General features: G+C 39.0%; 1 pseudogene; it reads right to left on the reverse strand.

Moving 5' to 3' along the window:
- Nucleotides 1-4655: 4655 nt before the first annotated feature.
- Nucleotides 4656-13349, reverse strand: LOC139457753 (uncharacterized; annotated as a pseudogene).
- Nucleotides 13350-14233: the final 884 nt, after the last annotated feature.

The raw sequence follows: 14233 nt of genomic DNA on the forward strand, positions 1-14233 counted from the left end.
TCCACTACCGACTGAACAAGTCTCTATCACATCATCAATCCAAACATTTATCGTTTTGTTGAACTGATCAAACAGATTGAGACGTCTAAATCTGCCAAGATGCGTCAAATTGACTTTGGTGCTGCTCCCCAAGGCAGAAAACGAGTGTATCGCGAGAAGGAAAATCGACTCATCAGATTGTGGGACCAACTCCAAGTAGGTTAGAAAAACTGTGTTCAGTTTCTGGATGCTGCTGGTCATCTGTATCCAACTGACCACTAAATGTGAAACTACAAACTCAAAATGTTAATATGTGATCCTGCGTTAATGATCATTTAATTTACAGTGATTACTTAATGTTGGGCCTTACCATCTGAAATATGTCTTGGTTAGTGGTGAGTGAGTGAGGTTTAACTCCGCTTTAAACATTAACTCAGTTATATCACGACGTGCCAGCTGCATGTCTGAGGTAATCATTAAGTTACGCAGGACAAGTACTATCCATAAGAAAATATGACAAGAGGGACTTTCCCTTCTCGTCGAGCAATATCCCAGCAGCTCAACCATTGTGCCTACATTTCATATGTTTTGAGGTACAACCAATCATCCTCTTTCTAAGAGGATTCCAAAGAACGTCATACGACCCTTGTGCAAAGGCTGTTTGCTCTAGGCAACAATATGTAAAGTAATGATGTCTAAAAGGCTTCATGTTATAAAAAAAGTATAAAGTCCGATGTTAGAAACAACGTGCAAGGGCGTGGTGCTGACAAACCTAAATACTTAATCTGAGATACAAACTCAAGATCACATGTTTTTGAAAAACTAATTGAGGTTGGACATTCCACAAACATCACATTAACTGTTTAATTTATCTATGATAATTCTAACCATTCATTTTACTTTCCAGGTTTGCCCTACCATCAACATGACAGACACGAACTGGAAGGTGAACTGCCACCCAAGATAACACATCAAATCAAGACACGGGGATTGGTGGCAAATTGACCATCCCGTGTTACGTATTTCCTTAATTTCATCTCTCAGAATTCCATGAATCTAACTACATGTTGTTAATTATGAATCTGAATGGTATTCAAAACACCTCCTTTAAACTAAATTGATTACTATTGCTTAGCTTCGTTCAGTCATCTTGTTGCTTTAAAGTTGCTTAAATGAATACAATTTATTCAAAAGTGTTACTTCTTTTTTTATAGGTGGAATTTAATTAATAGTTGTATTCTAGAAATATGCCTTCAGTCCTGTGCAGCACTGTTTAAACTTCAGGGCATAAGAAAATATACATCCATGTTTGATCGTGGCTAAAAATGAAACAAACAAGACATGGTAATTCGATGGTGATGTATTTGATTAGGGTATCTTAGTAGTGTTTTCATACTGTGTTCGGCCAAGTAGTTTCGATAAACTTTTTAATATTTTAGTCCAATCCAATTTTCAAGTGTAGACTTTCTTTTTCTCACCAGTTCAGTGTACTATTGTGTGACACTCATTTCTGGGATAATTGTTCAGCGGCTATGGGCTGCATGTCGTTCTTTGTGATCCGCACACCATGCCATGTACATATTACTTGAAACGTGGCGGTAGTGGGGAGGTTAAACAAAAATGACACTTTGGGTTAAAAGCGCCAGACATGGCACACTTATCCATTAAAACATTCGGAACTTTTCTGGACACGGATAATGCTCATCAGCGCTACCTGGTGGCAGAAAATCCACGTTGGCCACCAACATGGCTGAAATCTCTAATAATATAAAAAAATACTCGATATATCATAATTATCAGGGGTCACGGGTGGCCCAGTCATCTAAGGCGACTCTGTGCAGAGTTGCGTCCCTTGGGCACGCCAGAAACCTATGATTGTGGGTTCGAATCCCGATGAGGCCCGATTATGTTTCTAGGTTTGTCAGCACCATACCGGTGATCGTGGGTTTCACAGCAGTGGTAAACGTCTGAGACCTACATCACTTTGGGCTTTCCTCCCACATTAAGCTGACACGCCGTGATAAAACTGGAATACTGTTAAACGCGGCGTTAGCCCTAATTCACTCACTCATAATTATCAGGTCAATTTAATCATATTCTCATAGTAATTTATTCAGAATTAAAAATTGCAACAATGCTGCATATAATTCATGTATCGATCAAAATCATTTGCACAGCACTAGAGTGGCAAAAATGGTTTTTCACGTGTTTTCAGCCATACTTGTTAGCAGTCATTAACAAAAAAAGAAAAAAAAGAAAGAAAACAAAAGTCTTTACGGCCATTTGTCATGCAACGCCTTTCAAATGTGCAACGTGAACGTGCCATCGGCATGTTGAAGGATCGAACGTCCGTAACTGAAGTCGCAAGGACGATGGGTTGTAGTCGACGGACTGTTTATGATTTACAGACGCGTCTACAGCAAACGGGTACCACCGCTGATCGCCCTCGGCCAGGTCGACCACGCGTGACGTCACATGCAGAGGATCGTCAGATTGTCTGACGTCACCTCCGTAACCGATTTTTGACGGCTACATCAACCAGAAATGAACTGTTTAGGGGTAGACTGAGTGCGCAAACTGTTCGAAACCGTCTGAGAACTGCTTATCTTCAAGCACGACGGCCATACTGCGGGCCGATTCTGACTCAATTACACAGACGTCAATGTCAATTGTGGGCACAGCGACACTTACGATGGACTCAGATGAATTGGAATCAAGTCGTCTTCAGTGATAAATCCTGAATGAATCTTCGATTTGCTGATGGTAGGGCTAGGGTGTGGAGGCGCCGTCATGAACGTTACGACCAGTTTTGTGTACAGGAAGTTGACAGATTTCGAGGCGGAAGTGTCATGGTGTGGGGTGCTTTCTGTGGCAATGCACGTTCTAGGTTTCTTGTCATCCGTGGCAACCTCAACGCTGCTGCTTACCGCGACCAGATACTGGCACTAGAACTACTGCCTTTTAAGGCAGCACACGGACCCGGTTTGATCTTCCAACTCGACAATGCCAGACCTCACACAGCAATTTTGACAAGGCATTTCCTTCAGAATGCGGGAGTCAACGTCATGGACTGGCCGTCAAGGTCTCCCGACCTCAATCCCATCGAACACGTCTGGGATGCTCTTGGCAGAAGTCTGCGCACTCTCCAGAACCAACCAAAGAATTTGCAAGATCTTGGCACCATTTTGCAGCAACAATGGCGTCGTCTTCCCAATCATGTGTTCACAAGCATCACAAGGTCCATGCGGAGGCGTTGTGTAGCAGTTGTCAACACACATGGTGGCCATACACGCTACTGAACTTGTGTGCCATCAGATTCTCGTGCTTGGGACTTATGATTTAAACTGTTGATGTTATTACCGAATTCCTTAGGTGCTTGGACCAAATTATGGTTACCACTGTAAATTAAAATCCTTCTTTGGACATTAATGATTAAAAATGTCCTTCTCTGATAAATTTGTCCGTTGTTTATCATATGTGGGATTACTTTAAAAAATGTGAAGTTTTTAATTTGACTCAGTATATATGATGAACAAAACATCTTGCCACAATTATATTGTATAAATCATGTATATGTATTGTGTTTGATCTATCAGTCTCATGGCTCGTTACATGTGTGTGGCGCGCGCGTGCGTGTGTGTATGTGTGTGTTTGTGTGTGTGTGTGTGTGTGTGTACGCGTGTATTTATGCTTTTAACGTCCAGTGGATCCGATCGTTATGTGAGATACCAGGTGCAGTGCATGCCTTATGCCCACCATAATTAATTGTTTAATCAGTAATTAAGTGTTGCAAACATAGAGGTTTTACATTGTGGAAGAAAGTCCAACCCCTGTTTTTCCACCTGTCTTTGACTCCGTAGTACGTCGGGCAATATCGAAAGAGCAAAACTTTGTTTCAAATCAAGTGAGAGGAGATGTGTACATTCTATCCAAATATGAAATGATATTATCGCCATTAATAAATTTTAATATCTAAGCTTTATTCGGTTCTGGCATGGGGAAACAACATTCAATTATAGTATGAATACATATGCTGTTTTACAGCGAGTTGTGCCAAAGGTAACCGTCTGTTTATTATTATAAATCATAGCGTCCAAATCTTTTGCATAATCATATGAAATATCTGCTGAAACAGACTCGAGTGTACGATTCCGACTGTATCATGAGCTTCTGTTTATGAATCACTATCACATGCAAAGGCAAGTCAATTGGTCAACTTAAGAATACACGGGAACATATAGCATAAGTCAGAATAAGGAATTACATTGGACACATTTTAGCAACCCTGACTTCCACGGGATTTGTATATAAGCTTTTTCTTTGTATAGAGGATCTTACACAAGTGCTGTAATGCGACCCGAAATTGCCACAGAAACACAAAAAGAGAGTACAGCTTTTTGATGGTAAGGGAACTTGTTTTAGTTCAGATTTAGAGACAATCGCGTTCCCATGTGTACCATCGAGAACTGGTACCCCATTATAAGCAGTTGTTGCTATTGGTTTGATAATTCTGTGTGTAAATACAACGTTCAATTTGGTACAATCCAATTTAGACATGTTAGCATTCTGCGCTTTTGTATGGAAACGTGATGTGTTATATCGTGGACAATTCCATCAGAATGACATTAAAGTTAACAAGGCGATCATACTACGTGCTTTATTTATTAGCGACACAACAGTCATGAAAAATGAATTCATATTACAAACACATGGACTGCTGTTGGCAATAGGACAGTTCCGGAAAGACATCAAGTTTTCTGATGGACTGTGGAAACCTTGGTGCTCACCATTGCTTCGCCTTCATGTCTTTTTAACCTCAGTGTAGACATCATCTGTGTCCATTATTTGCACTGCAACAGAAGTTGTGACAGGTAATTGTGTTTAAAGGACTGCCTGGTAACTGGCATCTCATCTTCGTACAAAGTTTGATGAATGTCTCTCTTAGTCAGTTTCCCAGATTGCCCAGAGTGAGTTTACGGCGGAAACGCTATGTGACGGTTAGAAGATTTCTGGGTATTTTATTGCTTTCAACAATTATTCTCGTCAGCGAAATTTCAGTCGTTTTGAGGAACTGATATTAAGATTTTCGGGATGTTGAGTGAACTTACTTGTTTGAAGTTCTTCGCTCTTTTCGTACAGCTCGTTTTCCTGCATGACTGAAAAACACAAACAATCATAAGCTTCATCTTAAACTGTTCGAATTTACCCCTAGAGGTCTATGTTAAAGTCTTACTTACATGGACGATACGTAAAATATTATAAAATGTAAGCTCGTTCTCCTACATGACTGAATCAGGAAAGGTGATTTTGGAAAGATTAAGTTTTATATCAATGTGATGGATACATCACAAGCGGTAAGCATCGTTGTCAGTGATTGAGTCGTAATTAATTTATTTACCACTTTTTTTTAGTATTTATTGACGCAGTCACTTCAGGATTCATCCATTGACATTTTGTAATTATTATTGTGTTTTTGATGTATCAGATGACTTCGGATATAACTGACAATGATATATAACGGACCTACTATTATCACCAGGGAGTAAATCAACTTTATTGTTGATGTTACAGAAGACTTATGATATGACGAACTGATCGTTTATGTCTCGGGCTTTGCCACATTCGGAATAAATTGCCATTTCAAGACGCGAATCTGTTTTAGGATAACAAGTTTTCTGTTGTTTCTCGTTTGGTGTAAGGATTGCCCGAAGGCGTCGTGAGAATTCGGCGCCCTATTGATATAACCAAGCTAATACTGATATCCCGAACGCATATCCTACATATTATAAATACTGTTTTGACCTTAATAAACTGGTTAAACTACATCCGATTCATTATTTATCATGCTTCAAAAAATTTTATATATACCTGGTGATTTTTGTAATTACTTTTAAATATGTAAATACTTGATCTTACCTAAACTTGAAGCCTTTCCTCTTGGTTTCCTGTCATCGGTTAGAACAAAAAGTCATAATTATTCAGGGCAATATGGTTATTATCTCGTTCTAAGCACGCGTGAACAGGCTGACATTGAATACCACATTGACAGTGTCTCAGCTCCTCAGCGTGATAGGGGCGGACGGGTAGCCTGGTGGTTAAAGCTTTCGCGCGTCACACCGAAGACCCCAGTTCGATTCCCCATGTGTGCAGCCCACTTCTAATGTCCCCCACCGTGATATTGGTGGAAGATTGCTAAAGGCATACTCACTTACTCACTCTACGCATGGTATCCTGATTTGAGTGATTGTCATTTACTTACTTTATTTGTGTTACTATTCATGTTATACACGTCCTGGAAATATAAATGCACTTTTTGCAACCCTACATTCATTTACCCTCATGTTTAGGGATTCGTTTAAATGTAAAATGATTCTTTAAATGTGTCTGACACACATGTAATATGCTATACATCGGAGACATAACGAAAGTTTTTATACCTGTCGTTAGGTGTTGCTGTTCCTGAAACACACACAAATATACATCCTATCGATTACTTTAGTTACTTATTTCTTCATTTTGACTCACTAATGCATGCATACAAATTGGAACAAAATGTTTTATTTGTCGTAAAAAAAGCTTTGATACTTCGAAGTGAACAATAGTTGATTAAGTTTTCAAATAGTGACCGATATCAGTTGTACAGAAAACTACGGTTATACCGAACCCCATAGGAGCATTAGTTCTAGCTCATTATAACCATAGTTCGTTATAAGCATGTATACAGCATATATACAGCACATTGTTGGGACAAAAAGACAGTTCGTTAGATTCGTAAGTTCGTTAAAAGCGTGTTCGTTATATACGTAGTTTACTGTATATACGGTTTACAGCAGTTTTAGAAAGTTGAAAAAAAGACAATTCGGAACTTCTGCAAACTGTATTATAATTGTTTGTGTTGAAGTGTCGACCTGACCTGTTTCAATGTAATCAAAAATTCTCGAGCACTAAGTGAAATAATTTCTTGGAAAACAAGAATTCTACACGAATTTGTTTTGAAATGTGATAAACATGTCACCGTTCACACACGACCTCCGACGACTGCGTTTTCTGAGTGTCATGATGAGACCAGCCATCGCTCCAGCCAACAGGACACATCCCACGCTTACACTCAAGGAAATCAGGAAGTTGAATGTCGATGAGTTAGCTGGGTCTGCAGAGTAAGTGACATCAATATCATATACATGTCGTAACCTAAAACAGAGATATGGTTTGTAGACAGAGACTTGAATTTCTTACACATCTGTGGGTGAGAAATCCATTTGGGATAACTGGCATCAAACATATGTGTGAGATCAAATTCCAGGCCAGTGATTGGCTACTCCATGGTGATGACTGAGCTTAAGAAACATTCGCTTATCACAAGAACCGTAAAACATCTCATTCACTTATCAAACACAGCTTTACCTAAAAATCAAGCCATCATCTCAGTATTTACAATGTCTGTTGACACCACAACTCTCGTTATAGCGGGAATAATTCGCGATAATCATGGCCGTATGTCCGAAAACATATGATCCGACGATATATATGTCTCTCCCCTTCAACTCTCACTTCGAAGTCGACTAAAATTCAAAGTGCATCACGCACACTAAAAGTTTTGAATTCTGTTGGAAATACCCTCTTCTGTGATATCATCCACTGTCATTTAGGCATAGCAAAATTACTGTGTGTTTAGAAATCTAAATATCGGATATTTAGTCGAAGAATTGAATTTCAAAAATAGCACATTAGTGATTACGGGGATCTGTTTTTCACCAAAACACCAATGATAATTCTGAAACGTCGCCCAGGAACATGGAATCATTTAGAATGTTTTGGAAAATACCCAAACACGAACGCCGAATTGTACTTTCCGCCATGGTGGATAGTGTTGAGAAAAATCACGTTTCACGTATGCGGGTTATGATACGCCTATTAGATCACGATTTCAAACTCAGCTGCGATACAAGCATCCCTGAATTCCGCCTACATTTTAGAATCAAGTGACAATGGTCTTTGTCACCAATGCAAATTTTCGAGATGACATCAAGCGAAAAAAATTAGGCGTGGAAACGAACACTGTGCTCGGAAAACTGTCTTTGTTGAAATGTAAACAAAGCAAATTTCAGATTTTACACTCTCCCATTTTGAGAGATCAATTCGTCTTATTGTTGCATACATTGGCTGGCGCGTTTGAGAATATTGGTTGGAAGAGTACCATAGCACGAATGCTAATGGAATAAAAATTATATACATTACAATGATCAGGGAAATTCAACAGAAATCGTAAAAGTTTCCGACCTGTATGACGCCATGACCGACGCAAAGTCATGCACAACGACGACCTCAGTTATCTGCATTTCTGACAAATTCTTTTGGTTACATTGTCTAAAATAAAACAAATAACAGTATGCAGATTAGCTAATTACTTACATGACATGACACATTTATGTGTCTATACAAGCCCTCTGATCACGAAAATCCTCCTCTGAAAATCTCGCGTATGTTATCAGTGAACACGCGGCACCGGCAGTGATGTCATACGGTTGTAAACATTGTTGTATATATTTGGTAATTTCTTTGAGGTGAATTTTTTTAACTCGGCACCATGCGGGTTCTTTGAGGTTATCTAGTTTGTACTATCAACATCGCCTCTATAATCCGAAGATGGCGGAAACATTTTAGGTTCAGGTGTAGGGTAACATTATTTATTGATAGTAAGCAGTACGTCTCTCATGACCGTTGTGTTATGTTTTAATGCGCCACTGCGATCATGAGAACAGACAAAATGCATAGATTCGATGCTAAAAAGGTGCGATTTTTAGGGTGTGTAAGATTAATCAGATGACTGCACTCGTGCCTGTCAGATACCATTTATCCTACAATTCGTTGTTTCAAAGCGCATCTAACTCGCTTTCGCTCGTTAGATACGTTTTGAAATAGCTCGTTGTAAAATAAATGGTATCTGACAGGCTCTCTGACAGTAGTAATCTCTATGTGTCAAGCACGTATCAAGACTTACATTGAAACATTGATCCATAAGTCATTCTGTCTTCATTGATATTGCAGATACCGCAGTGTATAAATGCTACTTACAAGAATTGTGTATCAGCTACAACTTGGCATGCTTTCATCTCCATTACGTTTAGGAATGTTTCTACTTGTGTGCCATTGCTCCTCTTTTTCTTAATATTAAATATACATGTAGTAAAACAATGTTACTTATCACATACTTATTACAATGGGATGGCAGACACGACTATGGACATCTGCGCTGATGAGTGAAATATTAAATGTGAGTAGATGTAAACGTTGAGAGCTTTTGAGTTTACAATTGTTGAGTTGAGAGTTATCGAGTAAATAGGTGTTTTAACATTGTTCATGGTTTCCGACAGCTTACGTTGGGAAGAATGCCAAAAGAGACAGTGGCCGTAGAGACAGTGACGCACAAGTACGCCAGCCACTTTGGTGAAATCCACGATCATTATAACAGCGAACCATCTGAATTATGTCACGTTAAAGAAGCTTATAGCAGAAGATCGGCATGTTTGTTTATACAACGAGTGCGGGCGTCATGTCAGTGTCACGCATGTACTATCACTAAATTCGTATTCATCACCTTTGGTATATGATAAAACTTACCTGAAACAACTTGCAGTTGTATTGAGTAGGATGTAGTACAACCCAAATCATTGCAAGCCTTGACGGAATAGTTCCCCCTCTCGAGGTAGGTTACATTGTTGAGAGTAAAGTTGAACATGAATCCCTCTCTCATCAACGTGACAGAGTACATGTGCATCAGGAGAGTAAGGTCAACACTGTTGTTACAGCTGGGGATGTTCTGAGGAACGTTGTTGTGGAAAATTGTGTGATTTTCAACAATGGAACTGGAGAGATATTGGAATGTGAGCGTGACATCTTGACCTGGGGAGACGGTTTTAAGCCTTTGACCTTGTGACTTGAATACTGGTTGGCCTGTGAGATAAATAGTGATTGGTACACGAGCTTCCCTCAGATATAAATATGTATGCACAATTATATTGAAAATCAATGGTGGTGATTTGTATGTTAAACCGTGAAGTAAAATAAAGAATACAACATGGTGAGTGAAAGTGGACATCGCCTCTATGTGAGGCTATATGGTAAAAAATAAGATTCAAAGCCACTTCTCTTACAAAGGTGCATAGAGTTGGTAAGGTTCTGCATGGCGTTAACGGACACAGCGTCCAATTTCATTTCAAATATATGCTTAATGCTTAATCCCTGTAGTAACTGATCCGAATCATTCATTATCCGGTCGCATATATGTTTATAAGTAACTTTTTAATAAATAAACATTTAAGTATTTTTTAAGCTTGTTCCCCAAGTCAATAGATATAATCGAGTGACTTGAACAACAAAGCATGTATGACTCGACGCTGGAATCTATTTAAGTCCCAAAAGGAGACGAAAGTGTCTACCATGTATTAGTATCTCCATAGATCCAGATAGGAACACCTTCCCTTCACCTGGAACCACGGCTGTCACGTTGCAGGTGTAGGTGCCCTCATCTTCGTACGTTATCCCAGTCACGTTATATTGGTGCAGTGCAGAAAAAAGACCCTTGACTTTCCTTATGAACTTGGCCTTCCAGTGCTGATTTCAGGTCATTTCCGTGACGTTAGCTTCATCACTAACCCTACATACTATGGACATATTATCACCATACAGTAGGTTGGTGTTTTTCACATAGACTTTTGCATTTGGTTGAGCTGGAAAATGTAGAAGAAGTGTTGTTTAAAGATATGGTCAAATATTAAACATGCTATTTGAATCTGATTATCGAACCCTTAAATTTATATTTCTGACTTAACACACAAGGAATGGACTTCTATATTTAATTCGCTGAGATGTGTAACGTTAATGGTTAATGTATATGAAAACATTGTTCCTGTGTAGTATGAAAACAATACAGTTCCCTTTCATCTCCTTTGATAAGATGATTATAACCTCTCTACTGCTATATTTCCAGTCAACATTGTAGTCTTAGTCGGAAATGCCCACTATTAAAGTAGACCAACGATTGTCATGCTATTACAATACAGTAAGAACTATACTCTTAAACAAAAGTGAAATATACATAGCCGTACCAAATACTGGAGCAAAGATAACTGTTGACAAAAATCCTATTTATTCAAGAACGTTTATACCAAATAGTTTGCACGTGCCTCACGCAGTAGCGCCGTAAAACGTGCGTAGGGTGTCATTACTGATTTTAACACTTCCAAGAAAGGTCGATTAATCTCTGTCGACTATTATTTCTATCAATCTTATTAATTCTGTTCATCATATAGTTAGGATTTACTTGATTTCATGCATTGTTTGTGTATGAACGAGCGATGAGGCCTCTGCAACGCGCGTCTGCGGGCTATTGGCATGCTTGAAACAAAAGACAGCGTTCAATACGTTCAATGTTTCTAGTCTGTGATTAGCAGATTATGGAACAGTTACCAACAAACCCAGAATGTTGACGATCAACCCCGTTGATGGCTCCCCAGATCAACGACAAATGAACGATCACACAATGTCACAATTTGATACGTCGAAATGAACGTCGAGGCAATGTCAAGTCTAGACCTCGTGACAGATTTGGCGGTGGATCGGTTATGGTGAGGAGTGAATCACTATGACAGAGCGAACCCCACTTCATATGGTGCCAGGAAGGGTCACTGGACAGTCCTATCGGAACAACATACTGACACCCTTAAAGCTTTCTTGTAATCGCCCTTCAAGATAACATATACTGTCATACCTCACTAGGGGTTAGTATGTGCCCATTTCGTTCATTACTATCATACCACTGTTACTAGAAACTAATATACATAAACATTTTGGAAAATTTAGGTTATTTCTGATCGCGAGTATCCACTACTTTTTTAAAGAGGATATTTTATTACAAGTTAACGTAGATGAATCTACAGGTAACCTAGCTCTACATTGAAAACAGTATGTTTATCTCCTAATTGGATTACGTTGGTTCCAGAGAACGTCTAATGTAAGTACGTTTACCTATAGAATGGAAAAAAATGAATTACCATTCGTCTTCTCTGTCAAGTCAATAGTTATATTGTTGCTGACGACTGAACCATCAATTTCGCAGTTCCATACTGTACCATTTAGTTCAATCGTAGTTTGTTGAAATTTCAGCAAGAAACGTCCACTATTTTCCTGACAAGTGACCGTCGTATTCGTCGGAGGAGCAATAGACCATGTCACGACGCAGGGATTTTCACGTGTCTTTTCCACAGTGAGGACGTGTTGTCCATCACGATTCCAAACACTCTTCCAGGCTTGTTTAGGCTGCCAACACACTAATTCTATCGGCGATCCTACAGTTGTTCTTGTTGGTGTTATTTTCAATATTCCTGTAATATATTTAGATATGTATCATACTATCTTGTATTCTTTCTTTTCGTTAGCTCCATGTTATGAACATTAAAGATTATGGAGTAGAGATGTTAACAGGTGATATTTCCATAACTTCTATTAATTATATGAGACATATCTTGTGGTAGTTACTCGCTATGTAGTAGCCGGTATATATACCCTGCAAATGTGACTTGCACATGTACCCATGGTATTTATTCTAACGTCGTGTCTTATATATTAGTAATGGTGTTTACTATTATAATACCAGGTAGTGTTTCTTAATAAGTACTTACCAAGACCACATGGGTTGAAATGTGATATGAAACTGGCATTATATTATCACCATGTATCTATTCGCACAAATCTGTCTGCAATACAGTTTCACCTTGTTCGTAAATCATTGTTGCGGGCAGACATGCAGACGGCGCACTAAGGGACGTAACTCTAATCTTTGTACCATCCGGGCTGACGTGGATCGCCCATTCCTAATGCCTAACAGCCACACTCCGCCAGGAGGTGAAATACGAATCTGGTTGTTACACCCCCTGTCATGTGACCCTTTCTATGTCGGCTCTGTGGTACGTGCAAAATGTCTCATATCATTGACAGGTACATGGTACACATATGTATAATAATGTCCACATAATACCGTGTTGACTCTGTAAACGAGATGCCATTTATTATGATTTTAAACAAAATAAATCATATCAAGATCATTATCGAGTCCGAAAACATGCTATATTTTGTCCAAGTGAGATTCTAGTGGGTATGCCAGTAAGCTCAGTTGGAAAAGTACTTTCCATTTCATCAAGCTTGTGAGAGGAAAGACTTCGACCACAGGTCATTCAGGGCAGCTTCAAAATGAAGTGTATAGTATATACTCACTGTCTTGACATGAGATGAGTTGAGTCAATGTGGTAAGTAAAAGACATTTAAGGTCCATCTTACAGCCAATACAGAAAGTACACATCACCTGTATGCATGTGGTGATAAGAACATTGTGTACATGGCAGCTATGAATGCGACCGTGTGAAGTGACTCAGATGTGGATATCCTGTATTCTTCCGGAATTCTGTATCCTCCGCGATATCATCAGCTGATTTAGTGTCATGTCTCTACTGCTGTAGAAATTAATGGAAATTGTTATAAATTTGCAGGATAAATCCATGCATACAGTAGGGGCGGCCGGATAGCCTAGTGGTTTAAAGCGTTCGCTCGTCACGTCGAAGCCCATTTCTGGTGTGTCCCGCAGTGACATTGCTGGAATATTGCTACAAGCTCACTCACTCACTAAGCATATCATACCTCACAGCAAAATCATAAACACTACTATAGTTCTAACTGCCAATATAATGAATCATTTTGTTGATTAGAAATTGTTGCTGTCCTATTAATTACATTGGAAGTAACACTATCACAGGTGTATGCCTGAAACAATTATATCATCTGAACATGTGCATAATGACTGTCGTGTGAAAACAACGTTAATCCACAGAGGGAAGCAGACTGGAACACCCATGTCCTGATCAATGATGCATTGAAACTACAGTCACTGTAAAAGTGTTTTTGATGTCGATTATTTTGTACATGATGCTTTTATTGACATATTGATCCGCTGGACAGTAACTTTAAACAGACAGACAGACAGTTTATTCAATAATTTAGGCATCAAGGCCCATAGTACAATACAGATTGGATATTAACATTTGTAACGTGATGTACATGATTAGATTTTAAATCCAGTCACACATTCCTCATTTTAAAGACATGTTTTAAGAATACAGAAACAGCATAGATCATGGATTTTCAGAGTTTAGCAGAATTATCATTACCTGCCGGTCTTTAAAAATGCCTTGCAGCACGGGGA

The sequence above is a fragment of the Haliotis cracherodii genome, unplaced genomic scaffold, assembly GCF_022045235.1.
Source record: "Haliotis cracherodii isolate W230 unplaced genomic scaffold, xgHalCrac1.p SCAF_12, whole genome shotgun sequence".
Taxonomy (NCBI): Eukaryota; Metazoa; Mollusca; class Gastropoda; order Lepetellida; family Haliotidae; genus Haliotis; species Haliotis cracherodii.